The sequence below is a fragment of the Cygnus olor genome, chromosome 2 (assembly GCF_009769625.2).
Source record: "Cygnus olor isolate bCygOlo1 chromosome 2, bCygOlo1.pri.v2, whole genome shotgun sequence".
In the NCBI taxonomy this organism is placed as follows: domain Eukaryota; kingdom Metazoa; phylum Chordata; class Aves; order Anseriformes; family Anatidae; genus Cygnus; species Cygnus olor.
The window spans coordinates 15,851,107-15,877,296 of record NC_049170.1 but is presented as its reverse complement, the minus strand read 5'-3'; the positions used below and the strand labels follow the sequence as shown (position 1 = coordinate 15,877,296).

General features: G+C 46.1%; 1 protein-coding gene across 8 annotated transcripts in view; it reads right to left on the bottom strand.

The window, feature by feature from the left end:
* The window catches only part of ARHGAP12 (Rho GTPase activating protein 12), a 77,653-nt gene extending 71,772 nt beyond the window's left edge, over positions 1 to 5,881 (bottom strand). For 4 of the 8 annotated variants that reach the window (XM_040547218.1, XM_040547220.1, XM_040547221.1 and 1 more), the window contains exon 1: positions 5,682 to 5,881. The gene's annotated coding sequence lies outside the window, so the exon portion shown is untranslated. Of the gene's footprint in view, positions 1 to 5,080; positions 5,104 to 5,612 lie in introns of those variants that run through there. The other 4 variants (XM_040547215.1, XM_040547219.1, XM_040547216.1 and 1 more) reach the window with 3 other exon arrangements.
* Positions 5,882 to 26,190: the final 20,309 nt, after the last annotated feature.

Here is a 26,190-nt window from a genome sequence, read left to right as displayed (position 1 = left end):
ACTTTAGAGGAAAATAATTTCAAAAATAACCCTGCATATTCAATTTACGTCGACCTCAGACAGAGAGATTGATGAAAAAAGCAAGATTTTCAGGTGCCTTTCACAGCAATAAAACAAAGTCAACAACACAACCGAAGCCCTGATTTAACCCTCGTATTCGCAGAAGCCTCTTGCTACCAAGTTACCTGTTAACCCTGTTGCTTCTTTTACTAAGCAAGGTTAACCATCACAGGGGAGACTAGTCTGAGTCTCTCTCTTGCTTACATACAGGCTTAATTTCTTATGAAGCTGCATCACTATTCTGGATTTAATTTATTTAAAAGGAAAAGATTATGGTTTGCTTATTTTGAGCTTTCCTTCAGTTCACAAGTCCCTTCAGAGTGCTCAGAATTCCTTACAAAATCCTTTAATTTTTCCTCCAATGCTACATACCAGTCACCAAGTTCAGCGTGGGCTGGCAATCCCTGCCCCACGTGTTGCACGCTGTATACAGGCTCTGCTGACCTCCACCTCAGTGCCGAAACTGATCCCTAAGGAGCTGCGCAACCTGTGCAACTGCTGGTATAACTGCAATATACTATTGTAATGCTAAAACAGTTTCGGGTTAAAAGCAATATTTAAAGTTTCCAACATACTCTGGTTTTAGTGGTTTAAATTCTACATATTCACTTTGCTCTTAGAAGAGCTTTTAGTTTTAATTACTTTTATAGCTTTTAGTTTTAATTTACTTCACAGAAAACCTGATATAACCAAGAGTGATATGTGCTAAAACAAAGACCCAAAAAAATAACGAAACAGGATTATGAAGCAAAACTGAAAATTAATAATAAAAGGATACTACATGAAAATTTTTAAGAGGACTTTTTAGCATCCTACAGTCTAGACAATGACAACTGTACCCATATCCATGAACTACCATGATTTCTCCTCTAGTTAATCATGCTAACATCAAAGTCGCGATTCATGAGTTGGTAAGCGTCAGTCTTAGCAGCTTCCACATTACTTCGTTGTGTTGTGTTCATTGTAAGATACAGTCTCTTAATCTTGAAAAAAAAAAAAATGAAGCATACAAGTAAATGGGGAAGACCTCTAACATTCAAACAGAGTTTAGGAGAATTCAATAAAATGCTGCCATTTTAACCCCAAAGATTAACAAATAAGTCTAAAAAAAATCCTGCATGTTTCGTGAATGAGAAAAACAATTCAGAAACTCGCTGCTCTGCAAGTTGAGACTTCATGATGAGATTTACAGTGTTTACCCTGAAACACAGCGGAACTAATGCAATTCCATGCAGGCACACAGATGCAGGCTGTAAGAGGGACTAAGTGCACAAACAACAAAAGGGACTTCTGGGGAGAGTTGAAGCAGAAACCCCTAACAGTTCCTCAATTTTTCTTTCACCATTTCTGCTATTTGATCCGATCCTCGAATACGTTGCGTTTCCCACTTAACTCAATAGAAAGAGACAACCCTAAAAAGCTCAAGTACCAAGCCTGGAAAGAACGATCTGTGTTTAAACCATGTCGCCCCTTCTCCCACAGGCCATCATCGACACCCAGGACGCACTTCCTACGGGTAGCTTTAAAGCCACAATCGCTTACCGGACTCCAAATGGAGTCACAAGATCAGACTCGCAATTTTACTGCGGGACTTGGCAGAAAGAAAGATGGTACCACATTCAAACAAAGCTGACGAGAGGGACACAAAGCAGCAGAAAAGAATGCTCGGATTGTCTGGGGTTTTGTGTGCGCGTTTTGTTTTTTTCCTTTTACTCTCTCCCCCATAAAACAGCACACTGACATTTGCAGCACTGCAGTCTATTTACAGTCTGGGTACAGAACAACTAGCCTACCTGCTGTTCAACATAAATCGGTATTTTTAAGTGCACTTCTGCAGTTGTTTAGCAACTCCAGCAACAGGTAAACATACCCACTCTCTTCACAGCTTTGGAAACTCTCGCATAAAAACATTATTTTCCTCCTTGTTACTAAATCTGACTCCTCCCAACACTTCTTCAGCATCGCTACCAATCCCTTTCACAGCTTCAAGGTCATACACCAGAAAAATAGAAGCGATTCCAAGTTACAGTCTACCATTAAGGTATGCTGCCTTGGATATTAAAATGTAAGAAGACAACCCACTCACACTGGTTTTACTTCTCCCAAAAGAAAGAATGTATACCCGTGGTTTCCCACAGGGCTCCCAAGTGTTTGAAAGCTTGGAATTTTCATTCTCTTGCCTGCTTCATATAACTATTTAGTGAGAATGCATGCTTAATGCTTATTTTTTTCTTCAAAATAGATAGGCTCAATATAAGTTGCATTTTACACTTCAAAAAAGTTAACAGAATTTTGAGAAATAGAAGTTAAATAAAATGCAGTAGCTACAAAAATAGCTCTACCCAATTCTGAAGTCAGTTTTGTAACCCCATGCCTTTTCCAAAAAAAAAAAAAAAGGCACAGTTTTTTGTTCTTTCAGCTGAGCTGCAAAATTATCAAGTCAATAGCAAGCGTTTTGTAACACTGAGCATAGGATGAAAAGAGACAGGCTGTATTCTGCGGCTGGCCAGAACAGTCAAACTGATTTATAAATAGCTCACATCATCAGGATCAAGCCAGGCTCTACTTCTGCACCTCCCCTGAGAGAAACACCTATGGTATAGGTGGGAAATCCTCACCGAGTTTAATTAATAAATATTGGCTTAAGCCTCTAAGTCTGCAAACAACTAGCACTGCCTTGACTTCACAGATCCAAACGCAGGAAGTTTTACTTCATTTTTTTTACGCAGCTGTTGCACCACAGAAGACAGGACTGCCTGCACCCTGTGCATAGCCCGGGGACAGCTACTGGTGACACCCTCTGAGGACGCACCCGTTTGCCTCGTGGAACTTCACTTACAGAGCCCTGGGAGCCTGGGCTGAGCCTCTACAGCACAGAGCACGGAAGAATTCAGACCTGAGAGCACAGCGGTGACATCTGCAGCACGTGAGTTTGTTGCTACTGGTCAGTCACGGAAGCGATACAGCGGGTCAGGCCTCGCAGCCCCTGAGCTGTTTTTTCTAGCGTTACCTGAAATGCTGGATGACAGCCACATCAGTAAAGAAGGCTGAGGAATCCTAATTATAGAGTGACAGGCATGAAAAAGCCATCGACTGCAAACAGAGGACATCCGTAAGCTTTAATACCTTAAATAAAGTCTTAATACCTGGTGAACAGGTTAACAACAATGAATGCCCCCAACTGACAACAAAAACATGAAGAAACTTTTTTCATGAATGCCAAAGAATAGATTCAGGCCACATTTTCCATCTGGTGAAACCTGAATGCTACAGGTAACTAATTTAAGGTGGGCCACATCCCCACGTAGAAATACATCCTGCCACTTAACGTAGCAGCCCAAGTGCTCTAAAGAGCGAGCATATTCATGATTACACCCGTGTCTGTGTCCCCACACAGACAGGGCCGCTGGTTATGAGTTCTCTCACCCAACACCATGGCGTGGATCTCTTCGGGCTCCCGCTCCCAACACAAACCCTTCCCAGCTGTTACTTGGCAAAGGCTGAGCAAAGCGGGCAGCCCACTGTGTTCGCTGAGGTCAGCTCTGCCCTGCCCACACCCGGCTCCAACACCCCTCAGCATGGGCACGCAGCAGCTCTGCAGCCAGCCTCTGAGCCCAGCTGGAACTTGGGCATTTCTCACCAAACCGGGATCTTTTCTTACCGAACCCAAGCAGCTGCAATGGGAAATTCGTCTCTGCTTGGAGTGGTTCATTCTAGGTATCTTTGTATTTGTTTACAAGGAGGCCTTTCCTAGGGAAGCTGAAACCCTGCAGTTCATCTGCTTGAAACTCTCACTCTTAACTGCAGAAAGATGTTCACTAAATTCATCTTGAAGTGTGTGCAAATGGACCTGAACGAAGCGCAGCCCCAGCACACACAGACAGACATGCACACAGACATGACCATGTACAACATGTATAAGATTATGTAGTGCATTAAGTATGATCATCCCTAACTTCAGCACTACCCCAGAACTCAAGACAAAAATAAAAATCAGGAGGTGCACAATGTAAGATTCCTACCACTCCCCAAGTTATTACACACAGAGTAATTTCTCCTGATCTTCTAGAGCCAAGTAATTAAGCAGAAGCCTTTTTTGTATAACTCAAGTCTTTCTCTTCTATATTTGTCTTGGGGGAGACTTACTCACCACAGCTATGTAATAATACCAACACAGCAAACTACTAAATACAAAACACTGAAGACATTAACTGATCTCCTTAAAATTCTTCCTGTGACCTTGTTCATGATGTCCTACAAAGGAGCAGCAGTTGACTTGCACCATCTTCTTCCATTTTCAGAATCAAACTTTACCCACTACTGCAATGAACCCTTCTGAGGTGCTGCTGCAGAAATAAACCCAAGTACGGAAGCTAAATTGGAATAAATTATTATCGGTTTGGGACAGATGAGATAAACTGGCTGCAGTGCAGTAGATTCTGTGCTTCTGCTTCTCCACTGGCAGCTTCTCAGCACTTCAGGACATATCGCATGATGGTTTCTGAGCAGACCGACCCCACAGCAGCCCTGCCTGTCCCAGCCTCTCCCCGCTGATGCTGCTCTTCCCCTGGGGACCCCTTCCAGCCACCTTCTCGGCGGACTTGGTGGGTCAGACGAGCAGCCAGCACCCAACCAGCGCCTGCAAAAACTGCCGCCTGCAAAGCCTGCGCTTGCGGCCCGCAGAAGTTGTATAAAAATACATGCCAAATGCAAATGCGACCAACGAACACAGACGAAACACGGACAACTTGCAGGCTCCTGAAGGCAAGCTCACTCCTGCGCTGTCTCCTCGCAGAGCTACCTACCGTCAGGCTAGAAATCAAGCAAAGCAAAGCAGCTTCCCGGAGCTCGGACTTCCTTAAAAATTAAAAGGCTTAATAAGTAACCATTTAACAATCGCCTACTGACTCAGAGCCCTGCACAAGCCCTGGATTTCACACAGCTGCCCAGGGCCACTTCTGGGGCTCCTGGCGCACCCCCGGCCGAGCCCCCCGCACTCCGCCAGCCCGCCTGCCCTCACCGTGCGCCTCGCAGCGTGCTGCGGGCTCACGCACCGCCTCCGAACGGCTCCAAAACCCCTGCCGGTGCTGAGCTCCTGGGAGAGGGGCGAAAAACCCCAAAACGGAGGGGGGGTGAGCCGGGGGAACCGGGGTAAAGGGGGGGAGCCGGGGAGAGGCAGCGCCGCGCTCCCTTTGTTTGCAGCCCGGCTGCGGCTGGCGCAGGTGAGGGGAGGCTGCGCCAGGCGGCTCGGCACGACCCGGTACGGCCCGGCACGGCTCGGTACCACCCGGTACGGCTCGGTACCACCCGGTACGGCTCGGTACCACCCGGTACGGCTCGGTACCACCCGGTACGGCTCGGTTCGGTTCAGCACGGCGCGGTACGGCCCGGCTCGGTTCCTTACGGCCCCGCAGCGCCCAGGTGCGCCTCCCCGCCGCCTCCCCGCGGCCCGGAGCCGCCTCCCCGCCGCGCCGAGCGGGATGGCGGCGGCAGAGCGGGGCGCCGCCGTGCCCCGAGCCCTCCCGGCGGCGGCGGCGGCGGCACCTCCCCACCTTCCTCCTCCTCCTCCTCCTCCTCCTCCTCCTCCTCCTCCTCCTCCTCCTCGCCCCGCAGCCCCTCACCTGCCTCGGGGTGGCGGCAGGCCCCGATCCAGCGGCGGCCGCTCCGTGCCCTCCGGTCCCCTCCCCTCCCCTCCCCTCCCGTTCCCTCCCGCCCCGGTCCCCGCCCCGTCCCCGCCGCCCAGTGCCAGCTCCCGGGCACGGCGCCGTCACCGCCCCGCGTCACGTGCCGGGGGCGGGCGGGCTCCGGGACGCCGCTGGGGCCTGGCCCGGGGCAGCGCGGGAGGGGGGGGGGGGGGGGGGGGCGCGGCCTGTGCATGGCGGGCGTGGGGGTGGGAGGGTAGCGGGGGGTGTCCGTCAGGGGGGGCACCTGTGGAAAAAAAACGCGGTGTTTGGTGTGACCGGGGGGAAATAATAAAAATGTACCTCCTCGCTTGTTCAGAGTTCGTGTGGTGTCTCTTAGTCTGCCAGTCAGAATCGTCACACGTCCAGTGTGGAAACGTTTACGTGACCTTCGCGGCGTTTTCAAATTGTGATTTATCTTATCTTTTTTTTTAAAAAATAGTATCTAGTCCTCCTTGAAAGCATGAGCTGAGTGTAACCCACGCGGGGGTATCTGCGTGGATCTGCAACCATCCTGAAACAATGGCATTGAGACGTGTAAACTGCGCTCTGTTCCTATAATCCAGGCTAACGTTGGCCCAAACTTCTTCTTTGTTGATTATTTTAGCACATGGAATACGGAAGGTGACGGTAAAATCCTCTAAAGGTGGGAAAAAGAGGCTTTGCTGAAGGGAAGGAAAGGCAATGGGAAGAGAGCACCTGAAGGGTGCAAGCAAAAGAAACAGACTTCACTTGAGGAAAAAGAGAAGCAGAGGCTGTATTTGAGGGGGCAAAAAAGATAAAAATGACATGAGTATGTATAAATGAACATGTGGACACATTTTCATACTGAATCATATTTCCCGTAATTATATTTCCCTGCAATTTTGTATCTGGTGATGTGTGACAACATGCAAGACAAGTGGTAAACAGTGCAAATATCTTAAAGCTTTGCTTCTATGTATCTTAGCCTGAATATTTATGCAAGTGTCCCCTTGACACCAAGGATTGTTTGATTTTGGGCTAACTGTTCACAGAACATAATTAAAATCCTGTGAAGTCTGCTGATGGAGCAAGGCTGGTACCACCGTTACACCTCCTTCTTCAGAAGTTATTCACAGAGTCCAGAAAAACAGTAGAGACTACTATTTCTATTGCAAGGGAAACAATATCTTTTATATAGATGTTCATTATTTATCCATAAAAGGCGAAAGAAACTTGTCAAATAGTTTTGCATTCATACCTAGTATTTTTAAATATATGTATGAAAATAAATGCACAGTAGTTCCGGATACAGTGTTCAGTTGGATGTTTTTGTCTACTAAGATTCAGCTTGCATGCCCAGTTTTGTGGTAGAAAATAATATACTTAAGACACTTGGTTATTTCTAGGCAAGCTGACTGCATTTTACCTACTGACATGCCTGAGGTATGCATAAAAGCATCTCAAAAATCAGTCTTAGTAACCACATTGTAATTATCCTTTCTTACTGCCAGAGCTTCGCTAGAGTGCTGCAGGATATGGCATTAGTGATTCAGAATGAGGCACTCTTCCCTCTGAGTCAGTGTAGAACCAATGGTCCCACATAATGCTAACATGTAATAGAGCCGAAGGTGCCAGAAGATATGTAATTTTGAGTCCCTGCCCAAGTGCAGTCATGAAAGATTCCACAACACACACAAACTGTCCAGCTCAAGTTCCAATTTTAGCATGTTATGTATTCTGCTTATAAAGGATTTCTCTATAATTTTGCTGGAGTAAAAAGAGCTAGAGTTCACAACCTTTACTCACTGTGATTTGTTTTTTTTCCTCGAGATGTGCAAGTGCAGTGCTGCTGTCACACTTGATGCCTCAGGTAGGACTGAGGCATACTTTAGGTGAAAAGATCCAGTACGTGCAGTTACGTAATGAATTTCAGATTGAAAGAATTGCCAAATACAATTGCTTTAGGTACTATTGTGAACTGTTATACAATCTACAGACTCTTAATTCTTGTATCTATAGCATTTAGAATGTTTTTATATCATAAATTGAATATTAAATATCAATTTCTGCCTTTGTAAACTGATTCCTTATATAAAGCCAGTGTTCAATCTGTGTCTGTCAGTTCTGCTACCTCATATCTTCTAATACCATTGTCCAAATTTATCTATGTTTGCCAAAAGGGAGTTGTCTTAAAGGTAGCTAAACTCTTGAAAGTTTTGTGAAAGCAGGCAGCTATATAGAAGGGCAGGAGAAGACACATAAGAAAGTGACATTATAAAATCCACAATCGTGGAGAAAAAGTTGACCTCATACTTTCATTTATGACCTCTGTGATAAAACACAAATCCACAGAAAATAAGTGTCATAGTTCTGAAAATCCAGTCTTGGAAAAATCTTTTTTTTGGTGTTTGAATTAGAAATAGAAAGAATACTTATTCTCCTTAGGTTAAGAGTTCTGAAATAGCAGGGTCATGTGTATAAAAATCTGAGTCTATTAAATTTGAAGGGCAAAATCCCATTTATGTTTCTTCTGTGAGTCCTCAAATTCAAATCTCTACAAGTTCAGCTGTCCATTATTTTGGTCATGACTCAGTTGCAGTAATTCTAGATGAGCACTGTGTTTTAATTCATTTGAAATGCATACCTAAGATTGGACATTGCCATTATGTTATTCATAGTGCCAGAACTGATGTTAGATAACAGAAATGTTCTGCCTAAAATGTGATCAGGGGATGGGAAACAATAAATAAACAATCTGGATTTAACACTACACAGACTAAGCTCATTATGACCTACATTGATTCTTTTTTTCAGAAATGGCTGAAAAGGAAGAAAAAAAAAAAAAAAGGCTTTCTCATGTCTAATGGGCAGATACTGCAAGTATCCACTTTAGTCCTTTTCCTTTCTCCTTGGGTTTTCAGCCCATTTTTCAGTGATTTTGTGTTTGGAACTATGACCTCAATAGTGCTATGCAATAGAGAAACCATTCTAAATTTAGACAAAGAAATGCACTTAATTAGCAAACTGTTCTGATATAAATAGGAAATATTTTTTACTTCCAGTACTACTTACAGGTTTATTTTATAAAATGGTTCAATTAGCCTGATCTAAAATACATCACCTGGGGCATCTCCTGTCTACTCTGCTCCTACTCTCAGTTTTTTGACAGCTTCTAGCCTCTCACCTCTAGCTAAAAATACTTTTACCACCCACACATGTACATACAATCAATTCTTCCTTTCTGTTTTTTTCTAACTACTACAAAGGCACTTTTTAACAACGTGCAGATGCTGTGGGCTTTTTGCTTGAACTTGTCAATTTACTCCCCATCTCCTGCCTCGACTCAGAGATGAGCCATTTTTATTTATATAACTGTTCATTATAAGGAAAATCAATTGAAAGGGGAACAAAGAAAGTAAGGAATATAGCAAAGGAACCCAGATTTCTCAGAAGTTCAGTGAAGAGCTTCTTTTGCTGTTACACTGCTGAGGAATGTTCTCTGCCTTAAGCAGGAATTTTTATCCACAGTTCAGAGAAGATAATTTCTTTTACTATGAAAAAGCAGGGAAGAGTTTGTAAGATTCTTCCATCTTTCCAGCACATTTTTTTTAAATCATGTTAGAATGGACTGAGGTCAGCGCAAGCTTTTTTACTTTCTTCTGTTCATTTGCCACAGGGTCACTGTGGTGTTTAATAGTTGTATTTCTCTCTGAGACCATCCAGTGAAAGCTGTGACAAAATTTCAAATATGACTATTTTTTTGCATGAGCAGTCTATCAACTATCCAATTGTCAGCATTATTAAAGTACAAAGTAGTACTTGTTTTGGTCAAACAGATCCTCTAGGTCTGCTCCTGCCAGGAACAGGCTCACTAGTTACCCATGACATTACCTTTTTACGTCGCCTTTCTCTTCTTGGTCACGATGTTCAAAAATGAACCACTTATATGTTGAGCATGAAAATGTACCTCCGAGTCACAGCATGAAATTAAAAATGGTGAAAGGTACCAAATCTATTTTGGATACGCTCTCTAGAGCAAGCAATAGATGAAGGAGAGCATTCCGTTCTGCTGCCTTGGCTCAAGCCCTTTGCCTTAGCACAGAAATACTAAGCTAGATCTTAGTCATGTCCACACAGCCAGTTGTGGCTTGGTGTAGCAATGGTTTGCGCTAACAGACAACCATACAAAAGGCACAATTAATCCTTTTAATAATAGGGTCTCTTTCCTGGGATAAAACTATAATGAAAGGTATTGATATTCAAAAAGCACAATGTAAATGTCCATTTATACGCTGGAGAATTAAGGAGGGTCCTGCACCAGTTTCTTTAATTTCTAAATAGGTGGACTGGTTTTGTGTTTGTTTGTTTTTGTCTAAGGAAAAGGAAGGAGTTGCATTTGTGAACCACTGATAAGCAGAGTCAAAAGAAATGTAGAGATGTGCCAAAAGAACGAACCTGTTGTGCTAAATGTTTTATTTATATTGAAGTTCCTTTTGTAAAAATGCACGAAATCCAATGTGAAAGAAGAAGCACGAGGGAGTTTCTGGTTCCCCAAATCATAGAGGTTCAGAGCTGACTCCAGCACAAGGCCCGGCCTGGCTCAGCAGCAGCGTGCTCGCTTCGAGGCCCATCTGAAACTAGAAGCACAAAGCCACTCTGAGCCTTGAGCGGCTTCTCAAGGGCTTGACTGTCAAAGAGAAGTTGCTCGAGGTTGTCCAGTTTATAATGAATGTTATTTCTGAGGAACACCAGAAATAGATAGACAAGGTAGGATTCATCTCACCTTCATAGGCATAGCTTCAAGACAAGGGAGAGATCCATTCTGCCTAAGAATCTAGGGTTTGTGGGTGTCTATTAATATGTATCTACATCTAGGCAGATGTCTGTGCTCCCTTGATGACCGGTGGAATTCTACTCAAAGAGTAGAAGGCGTTAAGAAAAAGTCAAAAGAGTCTGAAGAATAATTCACCTCATCGTGGATGCCTGTATGTGATCAGCTCGATCACACTCTAGATTCTACTGATGTAGTTGAACAGTGGAAGTGATTACTACTGGAATCAGTGAATTCCAGTTTACATGTTCAAAAAAATTAGACAAATTCATGAGAAAAAAAGTGAGAGACAGATGTTTGATTTTCAGCTGCATACACTGAGTTTAACCCTACCTGTTTTCAGAAACATGGATGTGTATGTATTGGTTTTCAGTTTCTCTGACATCTTTTTGTTCTAAAAGTGTGATAATTTCTCTCATTGCTTTGTGGCCATGCTAACCCCTGGGGCTGGGCTTGGAGAGGACAGAGCTAGAGAGCAATCCTGATGAGAGAGTTCAAATCCTGCAAACCCGTTGCACCCTATGGATCCAGGCGATTCAGAGAAATACTTCATTTGGTAACTGTGATACTCAGCTCAGTAAACATTCTTGCTAATCACAGTCTCAAGCTATGTCTCTGCTGGCAAACAGACACGGCCACCCACAGTGTTAAACTGGTAGCATGGTCCCTGGCATGGTTTTGGCACGTGGTTTTGGCCAGGTGTGAGTTGGTTCTAAATATGAACTGGAATAAGCAGTAGTAACAAGGATAAAAAATACTTATTTTTTTTAACATGCAGCATGAAAGAGACATGGTGGCTTGAAACAGGTGAGTTGTGCACTCTGTCTTCTGGCAGGCCCCTGACCACTTCCATACTCCTGTATTTAGTTGAACACAGCAAAGGTGAAGAGAGATTTTGATTCCTCTATGTAAATATATCAAGGAAAAACACCAACAGAAGCTTTTCTGTCTAAACAAATTGGATGCAAATTGACCTTTTTTCCTCGCTCTCTCTCTCTCTTTTTTTTTTTTTTTCATAAGAAAAAGCTTCCTGCCATCAGGAACACTGAAGTCAGGAAAAATCTAACTCTTTTCAAGGTGCTGTTAGATGCGTTTAGAGAAAAGACAATGTGATTTGGTTGCATACATGAAAGGAAGGATGGATGTGGGTGTCCTTGCACCTTCAGTGGCTGTGTCCGTACCACGGGGTTAAACAGGCCTTGGAGAGTGAAGCCGACTGTCCTTGCCAGGCCCACAGCCACACCATTAAATGCTCTTACTGCTCAAAATCTGGTGTTGTCATCTAAACTGGGAAAGGTCTCGTCGCAGGAGGTGTGTGGGACACAGTATGCCACCCTCCAGCCAAACCGTAGGAAGGGACTGTTCTTACAAGTTAACGATGTGGATGATCACATTCCAGTGCCAGTGAGCATGTTCAATTTGCTGGTATAGATGTCAACTTTTATTCTTCCTTATCCAGTCCCTTTGTTCTATTACAGCCCCTGCACCAACTCGTCTGTTTCATTCCCTATTTCATAAAAGATAAAGGAAACTGTCTGTGCCGACAGCTACTGCAGAAAGAAGCAGGTGGAAGGTTATGACATTTCCATGGCATGCTGTGTTTCTTTCTTTCAATTTTGTGTTTTGCTTCTGACAAAAAAGTTATTTCAAGTCCCTGAGTGGGCTGGTATGATGGAAACTATGTGCTGGCTTGGAGTTCCTAGTAATTTCAGCATATCACAGCCATTCCCGAGGAGTCACTGGAGTTCAGGGAACAGACCCTTTCCAATCCTGTCGCTCCTTCCTCCAATAACAATATCTTCAGGAATCCGAGTCCTCATTTTGTTGTATGTTTGTTTCCCTGTAAGTTTCTCTGCTGATTTTCCTTGCTCTTTCTCTTTGCCCGATTGTTTTCCACCAACAAAGGAAAAGAAACCCTTACAAAGTATTTTATCGCTCTAAGGCTGGCGTAGCAATAACGCTGTTGGTGATGGTAGTCAATGCTGTCTTTCGTTCTGTTGGATCAGCTGGTTTTAGCCAGAAATGAGTCATTCACATTTTTCACTAGAGAGCAGACCATGAAAAAAGCTCATAAAAAGGGATTGGCTCGGCCTTCCTTATTTGTATGTGTTTTTTAACAGTAAAACTGATTTGTCTTTAGAAAGAACGGAAAGCTACTGTTATTGTGGCTGGACCGGCAGCCGTTTACACACTGAGTTGATGTGAAGGATCCCCTGGTATGTTTGAGCTGGATCATAGCTTGACTTTATGATCGCCACATCCTGAAGAAAGGGAGAAAAGAACAACTGTGCTAGCCGTGGCCCTGCATGCATATCTCCTCCACAGCCTTTGCCTAATTCCTTTTCCCCCGGCCTCATCGGTTCACTGTGCTGGCACTCCCTAAAGCATTCGTGGAAACTTCTTATTTGTACCACGCTCATTAAGCCAATCCCCAAACTCTCCTCATCAAAACCATTGGATGATGTAATCATTTCATTTGAAAAGTCAGGCTTCAATTTAGTAATTGCTAAAACTTTTAGTGAAAATGTTGATGGTGAATAAAAATTGCTAAACCTTTTAGTGAAAATGTTGATGGTGAATATAAACATTTTTGGAAGGAGGAGAGTCTTATACCTCCCTTGAAGCCCACTCAATAAAAGTATGTCCAAAATGCGGACATCTTAGCCACTTCTAATTAGCTCAGAACCTAATTGGAAAGTCTGGGAGCACTGTGCCTACTAGATAATGACTTTAGCAATACATAAGACGTGTGCTCCAACTGTGGAGATCATGATCTTTTCCTGGTGCGGCACCGGTCTGCCCTGGCGACAGAACCAGGCTGCGTAGGATGCTGGTTTCGTTCGTGATGAAACTGCCTCCTGAAAGGGAGGAGTCCCAGAGACACTGCAAACAGCTGAGCCGAGATGAAAGCCGGTGGCATCACGGCGGCTCCACCAGGAAGTAACAGCAGATCTACAAGTATCTATTATCCCGCTGATAAAAGAATACCTAGAAGGTGCTTTCAGTTACGAAATAATAACTACACCTTAGGGAGGAATAAACTCCAAAGCCAAGCAAGAGGTGTTCACTGGCCTGGAGCTTTGTTATCGTTACATTTGCAATGAAAGAAAAGGGAGGGAGGGTTCTCAGGCATCCTGCTGAGACAAAAAAAAAAAAAAAAAGTAAGGGGGAAAATGAAATTAAAAACAAGCCCCAGCTTGGGGCAAAACAAATTTAAATGTGAGAGTTTTCATGGCAAAACAAAGACCTTGTAGTTTAGTTCAAATGCGGCAGAAACTGGATTGAAAATCATCTGCCATATCCCCCAGATTAGCATCCTGACCATGGGCAGTCGCTCTGAAGTGGGCCACCTTCAGTCCCCCTGGTTGGCACCATTATGGATCACGGAAAATACATCAGCAGTCATTTAAACAAAGGCCGTGGATGCTTCTCAGCCTGGAGCACTCCTCCAGGATGGGAGATATCTGAAGCGCCGTCCCTCCGCCAGTGAATCTTTAATAATTAATGCTAACTGTAACAACAGCAACAGGATTGCAAGCACCCCCGAACGTTTAATGGCACAGGAGTTAGTGGTGACGTGCTTAGAAAGGGGAGGTGGAGGGGGCTTGAAAGCCCTTGAGCAGACACGAACCTGCGTCTTCCACATCTTTAGTGAACGTGCAAAAAGAGGCACCCGCTCCCCCAGCTCTGCGATGGAAATGCAGTCACATCCCTGGTCCTTTTCTCTCCTTAGGCAGCATCCTTCAAATGAATTCAGATCAAATTTATTATGTTTTTGAATGAATGGGACCATATTTTTTGTGAATTTACTGCTAACTGGGAAATGTATCATCCATTCCTCCTCTTTACTTGTAGCAGGTCTCTCAGACTGCGGTTTTCCAGGTCAGTCCGTCCAGCGCCAAGTGATGCACCAGCACTCGCCTCACTGCAGCAGCTCCCGTGTAACAGAACAGCAAAAAGGCAGAGTTGGCAATCCAGAGCACATACTCCATGCATGCCACAAGCCAAATGTCTCATGAGGTGCTGAACACCCAACCATGCAAAAATAATTACAAAACAAGTTGGTGCTGTGCAGGCTGAGAAGCTGCCATGACAATAGAAGTTAAAACAGGTCTGCTGGCGAGGTGGTGGGTAAATAATAAAAAGTCAATGTATTTTAACAGATAGAGGTCTTTGGCTATTGCACTTCCAATTATGTTATTATTAGGATCTCAACCACAGCGCCACCCAAAGCAATTCTCTTTCTCAGCACTTTTAATTTGCTTCTTGGGAGAGGGCAAGTGAGACATAAAAGGAGAAGAACTTCCTTTTCCCATAAAAATATTTCAGAGTTGCTCTATATGTTTTATGAGTGGGCATTAACCATTCTTCCTACTTTATTGTGCCTTTTTTTAAGAGACAGACAAAAATGAGAGTGCTTTCCTTTTGGGAGAGACCCATATAAGGAAAAAGATAAGAAAAAATATAACGTTGTAAAAAGAAAGAAGGAAAGCAGATCAAGAGTTTCCAATTTTCAATTGTTTCATAACAATTCTCTGTTTCATAAAAGAAAATAAAAATAAAAATAAAAAAAAAGGAGGAAAAAGAAGGGAACATTCAGCAATAGTGAAATGTTACAAATTAGAAACTGAGAATGTTTTTCACACAGATGAGAACACAGGACTTGTTGCCCGAGTCTTTCACTGAGGCCAGAAGTGTAGCGAGCTCAGAAAACAAAGGAGCTTTACACAGGTCCCTGTGTAACAGCAGCGGCTGTAAACCCTCAGGTTTTACAGCATAAACCGGTCTTTTGTACCTCCCCTCAGTGAATAGAAAACCAGGGCAGGTTGTCTCATTTACTCCAAAAGAACTTTGAATGTTTTGGCTCTTAGAGCAGGGATTTCAGCACAAACAGACCTTTGATCTGGCATTATGGGTCTGTACTTATGGGTCTGTAATGCCAACAAGATTTTGAAGAACTGAATCTTAACAAATGCAGGATATAGGTTTATCACATAAAATTATCACTTCTAGACACCAGTATGCTTGATTCCCAAGGAAATCATTATTTATAGATTCCAGGTTAGTCACTCTGTAGTGTACTCTCCTGTTTCCTTGTTTATTCCAGAGAAAAACAAAACAGTTAAACAGATCTCCATTCGCTGTGACAAAAACCAGTCTGACATAAATCAGATGGTTTGCCAAGTGAGCAGGATAATTAACAGTGAATCACAGGATAGAAATTCCTCCGTGGTATTTCCAGGAGCTATGAAGTTGCCACGAGCGAGGCAGCATCAGTGTTGCATCGCTCTCTTCCTGAAGGCGCATCCCCTACGCTCGCCACCTTCGGCCTGCAATGTTGCATGCAGCAGTCGTCTAGAGGTGGTGCCTCAGTCACAGTTGGTACCCTGGTGTGGCCACCACGCCACCTGACAGATATCTGACTGCAGCCGGGTCACCTCTGCGATCTAGGGCCTGGATGGGTGCACAAAAGCACGCTTCCAGAGCTGCAAAACCTAGAAAAGAAACGAAGGGAATCTGTGACTTGTCTCTCCTCTTTATTTAAAATTCCCCCCAAAGCAATTATAGATGAATTATGCACTCTCCCCCTCTCCTGTGTATGCACTTGCTGCCTGGCTAGATTTTAGTCATCTATTATTCATGGACCTGTTCTCTCTCTCCTGCCTTGCCCTCTCCGCCCCAGCCCTGCTGATGCCCCACAGCGCTGTGGGTGCATTCCCGCCCTCCTGCTCACCCGCTATGGGTTATTGCCATCTTCTGGAAAGGCAGGGTGGACTGCCAGATAACCTCACCCTAATTCCTGGAAATAGAGTCAGGCCACTTAAATTGTTAACAGCGGGCACTGACTGGGCGTCATCACAGCTGTGAAATGTGCACGCTTCAGTCTGGATGGATGCCAGCAAGCCGGGGGCTGAGCCAGGAGCTGGGCCTCAGGGCAGCACAAGGTGGCATCTCCAGGGGCTTTCTGGGCACAAGTTGTCCCCGGGGCCCTGGGGGAACCATAAAGCAACTGCAGTGCTGCTGCGACGGCGTTATTACATGGAGCAAGGCTGTCACGCAGTTGGGAGGCTTTCTTTTAAGCACAGATCATTCCAGGGCATTTGTTTAGATACACAAGAAGACTTTTCTCCTCCCAGAGGTTAATTAATTCCAAGCACAAGTGAGAAGACTCTCATTTAAAATTCCCCTAAGCAACTAGGTATTTTATAAGCAATAAAAGCTTTAACATCCTACAAAAATAAAAAAAGCACTCGGAAATGGGAATGCATTTTAATTTTCAGAGCTGCTGAGCTCCATCACAGCACTGATGTTGCCTTTCTGTGGCCTCTGACAAACCACCCAATGGTCCTGCTGGGCCAAAAGTGGAAGAAAAAAAAAAAAAAAAAAACAGCTACAGTGCTTTGTAGCATCAAGGCAGATGACTACCAACATGCACTTTTAAAAAGAGCTTTTATGGTTTCATATCTTGTGTCTTTATGTTGAAGCTCAACTGATATCACTGTCAGAGGAAAATTAATTAATCTCTTAATGGGAGGTGAGATGACAGCTCCAATTTTCTGTTACCTTTTTTTCCTGACTGTATGCTGCAGTCATTAAAAATCCCACAGGTAGGTGCTTTTATAGAAGCAAGCAGGTTACTTTTTCTAGTTCTAAAATTTTCCTTACAACTTTAAACATTTTTTGATTGGATTGTCAGGTAGCAAAAGGCTGAGTAAGGTACCCAAGGAGGCAATAATCTCGACCAAGAAAGTACAGTGCAGGTGGGAGACAGTTAACCTTACTAGGCAAGCCTGTAGTGTACAACATGGATTTAGTTCATATTATAGATAAAAATTGCAAAATAATTCCAAATTATACTTTAAAAGAGGATGGTTTAATCAAAACCACGTTTAAATATCTTCATTTCAGTATCCTGAATATTTTGTTGGTGTGAGCGCTGGGGAGTTTGGTGAGGTTGCTAGGCCACAGACAGTATTCAGATCAGCTTCCAAGGCTGAGGAAATCTGACAGGCATTCGTCTCCAGACAAATCAGTCTGACAAGATGACGTGCTGATGACTATCTATTTTCTGTAAATTCTGCAGTTTTTGATTCTGTGATTGCACAGCAAGAGAAAGGCAAATGACCTGGTTAAAATCAACGTTCCCCAAAGCAAAATATGCTTTGATTTGTTCAAGATCTTCTCTTATTACCTGACACTAACCTGTGATGGGCTTTGAAACTTCATATTGATTTTTGAGTTTCCAAAAGAGAAAAGAAATTGGTTCTGCAGAGGTTTCAGGGCCTTCCCTTACTGGGATTTTGCCACGTGCATTTCATCCATTAATCATTGCTAGTTGGCACTAAAATGAAGATTACTATTTTACTATACACCTGTGTGCCGGAGAATATATAAGGAGTTAACTGAAATAGCCAAAATTGTTAGTATTTACGATCTGTACTGCTGCAAACAAGTAATAGACACAGCACAGTAAACAGCTGGATCCTACACTGAAGAATTAATACTAGATTAAAGAAAAAAGTGGTATGGGAAGAGAAGACGACGCTGAGGGAGCCCTGCAAACCTACTGTGTGACAAGGAAACACAAGGAAGGGATCGGAGCTGCGGGAGGGCGCTGATCTTCCACATTTCCCTTGCTCTCGTCTGGTGAATCCACAGCTGTGGGCACAATCGAAGACACTGAGGCTGAGTAACAGCATTGGTCTCGCTGCTTGATCCAGGGGATGTTTACTGCGATGTTTTATTGACCTTTAGCAAGGATTAATCACAGAACCGCAGGGTGGCTGAGGCTGGCAGGGAGCTCTGGGCCCAGCAGGCCCAACCCCTGCTCACGCAGGGCCACCCAGAGCAGGGAGCCCAGGGCCACGTCCAGGCGGCATCTGAAGGTCTCTGAGGAGGAGACTCCACCGCCTCTCTGGTTCCTCTCCAGACAACCCATCCTGCTGGGAGTCCATTTAGAGGAACAATTTGACTTTATTTTTAGTTAATGATTTCAGAAACGCGTTGGGAATTTAACTGCTGTAGCTGTTTCTCACAATGTTTTCTGTCATCAACTGACTGAGTCTGGCCTGGCCGACACTCTGCAGCCCCTGGGCTGGGCGCAGGCCCGTTCCTCCCTCCCAACGCCAGGCCAGGCAGCGACCACTTCCCCACAAGGCAGCAGCCCGTGGAGCTGCTGGCCACCTCCTGATGTGGCTTTCTCTACCTCCAACCCAGGAAACCTCAAAGGTGCCAATTTGCTCCATGACCGGCAAGCCTCACAGTGCCTTAGCAGCACCTCAGGACACAGGGTTACGGCAGCAAAGAACTTTTCCTTATGGGTTTCCATTTCCAAGCCTGGAAGATTTTATATAGCAGGGCACAGATTTTTCTGCTGAGTCTAACCCATGCCAGGCGGTAATCTCCTAATTACACTGTGCAGCAGTCTCCCTAATCCTTAATTAGATCTTTGTTTGGAAAATGTTTTGTCTCACTGCTGTCTCTTGCACGTGGTCTCCACCTGCCCAAAGGCTCCCACCTCTGGCCTTTGCATAGGCAACCAAATAACCCTTACCGACAATTTTTCCATCCTCTTCAGTGGCAGTGCTGGGTCTGTGTCCCACAGGACCTCCACGCCAGCTGCAGCAGCGGCTCACATCCACTCCCAACATCCCTGATGGGAGAGGGAAAGCAACAAGCAGCAGTTGCCCAGCTACTCAGGAGAAGTGTCCACACAAGACGTGATTTATTGATCAACTAGACACAGCTGCAATGGTTTAGGTCAGCGTGACAACCTGGCAGAGCCTTTGTCACGCAGCGAGCACAATGACGGCTCGGTGGGTTTGTCAGCGTGGCTTCCTCCTCTCCACCTCGTCCCCATGACCATCCCTCACTTCTCCTCACAAAGGCTTTATCCACATGATTTCCTGGAAACCTGCTGGGTCAGGGAGGAGAAGATCCGGGGAGACAGGGATGTCTCTCCCAAGGCACTGGGGCCCCCTGTGTTCATCCCCATCCCCTCTGCGCCAGCCGAACCCAGGGCAGACCCTGAAGCACGCAGCCCCGTGTGCCCTGTGTGGTCCCTGATCCCACCGACCTCGCACAGCTGCAGAAGTGGAGGTGAGCTGTGCACTGGGAGATCTGAATTACAGATTTAAGTTTCATTGGGGAAACAGGAAAATGCAGCCTGTCTTTTCCTCCTGCTGCGTGAGGTACTGTTGTTGGTACAGATTTGTGCAGGTAGCCTTTTCTTTTTCTTCTTCTTCTTCTTTTTTTTTTTAAATAAATGCAGAAAAAGGATGTGCTTTGCATCAGATGGAATGGTTTAGGTGGGTGAACAAGGCTTTTTTAACCTAAAAGAAACACCTGAAAATTTTATCTCACTCTGATCTTTGCTTCTTTTATTAACACTTCAGTCCAGCTGCCGAAGTCAAAACAGTAATTTTCTCAAACCAGTTCACAGTGCTGGGATGGGGCTGCATCCTTGTTCAGAACAATAATGGCACTTTCCGGCATCCATTTAGTGACTTGTGGGAAGCCTACAGTGAAAACAATATTTGGTTCTTGGATCAGCCCCTGTAGCTGCAGCAGTGATAATATGGCATCAGGATTCAGAGATTTAGTAACAATTACTATGTAAATAAGACATGGAATGAAGTTAATCTTCCATTATTCACGGTGGGAGGAGTTAAATACTTCAAGAAGACCATTATGGGGTGGGAGGCTCCAAAGGCTGAAGCAGCAGGGGCTGGGGACAGGCATGAAAGTTGCAGGCGGTTCAAACTGCTGAGGAAAGACAGGCACAGGTCTAGAGGAGCCTGGGCTATAGGGGTGGGAGGCATTTGGTGCAAAAGGAAGAAAAATTTAAAAAAGTTTATTTACTTGCAAATCAAAAAGAAAGAACAGTCCTGGAGGCTAGAATTTCTTTTCTAAGCTCATAATAAAGAAGCTCATTTGCAAGCTGTATGACGTTACCTGATGTAATGTGGACTCTTAGCAAAGTAGTTTGGTATCAGCCAGTACTGTCAAATATGAGACCGAGGTTTATCTACCAATACTTTTCCCATTCTTTATGTTCAATATTCCTTTTATTTGTGCTTTTCCCCTTGATTTGTCCCCCTCCCCTTGCTCGCTGTGCCCAGGCGAGCGCTCCCTGGCCAGGTGGAGGACTCAGGTGCTGGATGCGGCCGGGCAGGCAGCGGGGTTGTCACCCGGGATGTCCCCTCACCGCCCCAAAATGCTGGTGGGGGTGGTGTGACGGGGGCAGCACATAAAAGCACCCATCACATCTCAGCACACCAGCAACACTTCTATTTTACAGCACAGGGTATTAGAAAGGGATTTTGTTTTATGTGGACACTTTTTATTACAGTCATCACTATGGGACAGAGGGTAGCTATCCAGCCACAGAGACAATAAGCCAAGACCCTTAAAGTATGCAGTTTAAGGTAATCTTATACTGCTGTGCATGAATAACTTCCACCGGACAGCAATACGGGGAGACAACTCCTGTGGTGCATCATGGAGATCATGGTGCTTCTCTCCGTTTGCTGTGCCATCTCCATGAGCAGCTCCTGCTTTTATGAGCAATTACTGTACCCCTGTGTTTTGGTCGTGTTTTGCTCCAGCACTAAGCCATGATTAGGCAAGGTTTTTTTGGGGCAAAAGTGGCAGTGTGACCTGTGTCCAGCCATCACAGGGCTGCAGGTCTCACACACAGTCTGTGACCAGAGCAGAACAGGAGTGTCCTTATCCCTCCGTCCCTCTGGGGCTGGCTTTGTCCTGGCCCTGACAGGGGAAGGACACCCACAGCTTCCCCACACCAGAGAAACACAGGCAAAATTCACATCCATCCCTGGCACATCGCACCACAGGCTGAGTGAGGATACCTGCTCTCGATGTTTGGGTAAAGAGGTTGGGAGTTTGACTAGTTATGTTAATATAACAGCTTGGGCTACCGCTTTTCTAGGCCAGAACACTGACACGGTCCTGATCGATACGTGTATTGATAGGTCCCATACACGGCTCTGTGACGTTACGGCTGGTGCACTCGCGGTCGCTCCCGGACACCTCCAGGCAAGCATCGCAGGGCGGCAGAAGCAGCGCTGGAAGCCAGCACTACAGAACCGAGAGCAGCCAAATCTCTCTGCACAGCACCTCACTTCTGAAGGGTTTAAAACTGAACTAATAAAACAAAAGATATCGATGAGAAGACAGATACCAATGTAAAGGTGTGTTTAATGCTGCAAAGGTGATCTCATTAGATTCCGTGATGAATTATTTGATAACAATGTGAAATAATTTCTCAAGGAAAGATGAAGATGCCCCAATCGCCTGCACTCACCGTGCCTGAGAGCAACCCAATGCAGGGAAATGCCAGCTTTCTTCCCAAACCAACCTCATGTGGCAGTAACCCTGTGATGCCCAAAGCCTTCCATGGGACCAGAGGACAACCGTGGTGGCACCAGCCAGGCAGAGCTGTCCTCCAGGATGTCCTTTGCAATGGCAGCCCCTGCTGGGAGGTGGCTCACGAGCTGTCATCGCTCAGGTGCCTCAGAGCAGATGACGTGGTGGTGGCTGCGGTGACCGCGTGGGTGCTGCCATCACCGTCGCCGTGCTCCTGCATGGGTCAGCGTTGGAGCCCTGTGCCTCCGGTCACGCATCTGCTCCCTGCCCCTGGGGAAGGGAGACACTCGTGAGGGAGGGAGGGGGCTCACGGAGGTTGCACAGGGGAAGATTTCAGGCCAGGAAGGGTGAGCAGGAGGACCTGCAGTGCTCACTGCCTGATTTTTGCAGGGAGAGGGGCTGGCTCCCACTTAGGCTCAGGGCTGACTTTCTCACCCACAGACATGCCCCAGTGCAGACAGATTTCTACCTCTTTGGAGATAAAACTGCAAAAGAGTTACTGAGAGATGCAAACTGCCCCTCTGCCTGGTGCTGCACAACGGATTATAATTGCCTGGGGACATTTTTTATGAGTTGAGCGGGATTTGGGGAGCAGCAATTGCTCTAAAACTCTGCAGTCCTTAATCACCATCACAACCCTCTCATTGCACGCCTGCTACTTGGCACGTGAAACAGCAGTAATTACGCATTTCATTTCCAAGGTTGCAACTAATTACTGCTGTCCTGACGAGTGCTTCTGTGCTCGTTCCTGCTCACACACCCGGGGTTGACAGGAATACATCAAACTGGTGACGTGTCCAAGGTGGTCACCCAGGAAGGGTGACATTACAGTGACCCGGAGGCAAGCAGCGTCAGCTGGGGGCACATCCCGCTGCGGGATGGAAATCCACCCGTGCTCTTGCCAAAAAGGGAAGAGGGGATTCTACCCCCGCTGGGTGAGCATCACCCAACCCGGGGGTTTACCTAGAACACGACTGTGAATCACACTCCTCCCAACAGCCTCAGCTGGCCATCCTGCAGCACGGCGGCCGCAGGGGCTGCCCCACCACCAAGGACGTGAGTAACGGGGGAGAGCGTGAGCAAGCTCGCTCCCTCCCAGGCAGTGCCCCGACCTGGTTTTTGGGTGCTGGTTGGCTTTGCCTTTACTAGTGCCTTTCCTTTGGGCAGGGGGCTGCCCTGCTCTTCAAGAGGAGCCGGGGGTGGCCGCCGCTCGGCGAGCAGAGGCGAGGAGGTAAAGACACAACATTCATCGCCGAGCTCCCGGGAAAGCAGCTTGAGAGGCAGACCAAGAGCAAGGTGCTTTAGTCTGAACACAGCCCCACATCCTTCGTCAGCATCTTAGCTGGTTATTAACATTAATTATTTAATGCCTGATTAATAAAAGATATTCTATCTCTGCTACTAAGGTATTATGAGACTTTCAGAAAATCGTTCTGCACCCACATATACAATCCTCAAACAGGAAAAATTCTGACCTCTGTGAAGAGTTTCATAAACTGAGAGCAATAAAAAGCTTTTCCCCCAGGAGCCGTTTTCCCCATCTCAAGCAAGAGTTTCCCAATATTTGTTTGTTTCCTTTTCACTTTTAACAGATAGATGGTTTAAAATTTCTAGCATTAAGAAGTGTCATTAAAGAAACAAATGGTACAGTCTCCAGCATGTGACACTCTTGGGTAATCTCAGTGACAGTATTGCACACCCGTTAGCACACACATCAAATGAAACTAGCATTTTAAAGGGGAACATATTCCACATCACTCCCCCACAAGAATATTTCAGGGGGTAGGAGAGACCTGCAGCTGTTTGGGAAGCATTAGTCTCACTGCAGAGTGAGTCAATACGGGGTGACATATCTTTTTCCAAGTAAGTCAGAGAGCAGGACGAGATCTTCTGTTGTGCTGATGCTCTGGGGAAGCTTGGGCGCAAAGAGAGGTGGCAGCAAGCAGCTTCGTACCACAGCGATGCTCCCTGTGCCTGTCCTGTTCCCCTAGGCCTCTGGCCACAGCCTCCCTGGTGCTGGTGAGGGCTCAACCCACGGGAGGACGCCTCGGTGTCCCCCAGCACGCACGTCCCACTCTGGATTGGGCTGTGTCACCCAGGGAGCACCCACAAGGCTGCTTCAGCATCAATGGATCAGCAGAACTCTCTCGAGGAACAGGAAATTCAAACACACTCACACACTTGTTTGTGCACGTAAGTATGTGTAGAGCTAAACCTATGTGCGTAGAAGCTGGATAAACGCTGCATGCTTGTGTAGCACTGTGCGTAGCTTGAGGTGTTCGGTGTTTTAGACAGCAGCCAGCTCCTGACTTTAATGGGTGTTTGTTACTGAATGTGTAAGTGAGCACTCACTGAGTCAAATATAAACGATTGTATCAGTAATACAGAGAGACGATAACCCTAACTCCTCAGCTAAACGCATTGCCCTGCTCTCCTCCTCTATCCATCAGTTTCAGCCCAGAAAACAATGCTGCTGCGTGATGCCGCTCGCGGGACTCAACCCAGATGGCTCGCAATAAACACGGGTGAGGGTCACGGGGATGACCTGGGCTGTGCGAGCACGCTGTGGTGTGTACCTTTCAGGCCGGTATTCACAACATCCCGATGACGCAGCGGACGCAGAAGAGGCGGGTACCACCCATGAGATTAAAAGTCAGAGCAGCGAGAACAGGGAGGGCAGAGCCCAGCCCTGCTCCACGTGAGGGTTCAAACAGGTTCAAACGCCTCTTTACAAATATTCATTCGAATCCCATCTTTAAAAAAAAAATAAAATCAAAATGAAACAAACAAAACAAAACAAAAACACAACCAACACTGCCAACAAAGAGGTGGGTTTTCGGCTCTTTGAAGGTGTAAAGGAAGTGTGAGTAAGGAATCCTCTCTATAGACCCAGGCATGACTCATGGCTTTCTGGTTTGGTTCATTTAGGTGCCGGGCTTTGTTTTTGTTGCTGCTGCTTCCACCCATGGTTTCGTGGTTAAAGCAGTCAGCCGAGGTGTGGGGAACCCGGCTCCAGCCCCTTCCTCCGCCCAAGGACAGTTCCACGCTCTCCCTGCCCTGAGCTCCACCTGCTGAAACTCTCCCTTTCTTTGTCTGAAGCCATAAATATTTATTGGGTCGAGTAAGCACGATTCTGTGGTCTAGAGGCCCAGGGGGGCAGGGAAGAAATGAGATTGTGGGGGAAAAAAATAATCTCTAAACATTTTCTCCCCTCCAGCCAAACACAGCACCCATTTCTCTGAAGAAGTCCCCTTTGACTTCTCCTCGCCGCTGCCTGGCGGGGGGCAGCGCATCTTCCTTCTCCCCTCGCCGTGCCTTCCCCAGCCCGAGGAACAATCCTCGCCTTGTTCCCAGCCAGTGACCCGGTGCGGGGATTAGTACGCGTGAGCGGCCGCCCCGCTGTGCCATCCCCACCGGCTGCACGGGGAAGTGATGCTGGTGCTGCAGACCAGCGTAAGTGCCTGGGGCAAAGGTGGATGTGGAGCCCTCGCCACTTCGGTCCATCCACAGCACCCTGCTGGGGAGGCAGGAGATTTAACATAAATCACTGGGAAAAAAATCAATCAATCAATAAAATATAACACAAAAAAACACACAACCCTGTGCACGGAGTGGAGCTTGGGGAACACCAGCACCAGCTGAGGCCACCAAAGTGCTTGGCACTGATCACCTACCTACCAAGGGACCTGATGGCAGCAGTGGGCCCCAAGGGAAGGAGCTGCCCTTTTCCTGCAGGGACTTTCTCAGCATTGTGGTCCCCAGCACTTCCAAAGGGCTTTTTTTTCACCTACAAAAGATGATGGAGAGGGTTAAATCTCCAGCATTTTTTAGGAGCACTGTTTATATCCATACGTAGTTTCCTGCAGACCTGAACAGGCCGGCAGCCACAGCTCAGCTGGATCTGCTGGAGGCTGAGGGCAGTTCTCTGCTTGCCGGGCTGGGATGCCCCGAGGGGAAGCCAGGCAGGCAGCTGCATCCACCCACCACTTCTTTTGGCTGCCCCGGCACCTCCATGGTGCTGCTCCTCTGACTTTGCTCCTGCAGGGTGTGGTGGACTCACACGGACAGGAAGCTCTGCTCCAGCACACCGCTCTCTGGTTCCTCTCCTCAGCAGAGCAGGGGGACAAAATACAATAGAAAAAGCTCATGGGTTGAGGTAAGGCCAGGGAGATCGCTCACCAGTTGCTGTCATGGGCAAAACGTACACAGCAGAAGCGAGATTATGGGCTGTTACTAACAGACAAGAGCAGTGAGAAACTAAAAGCAAAC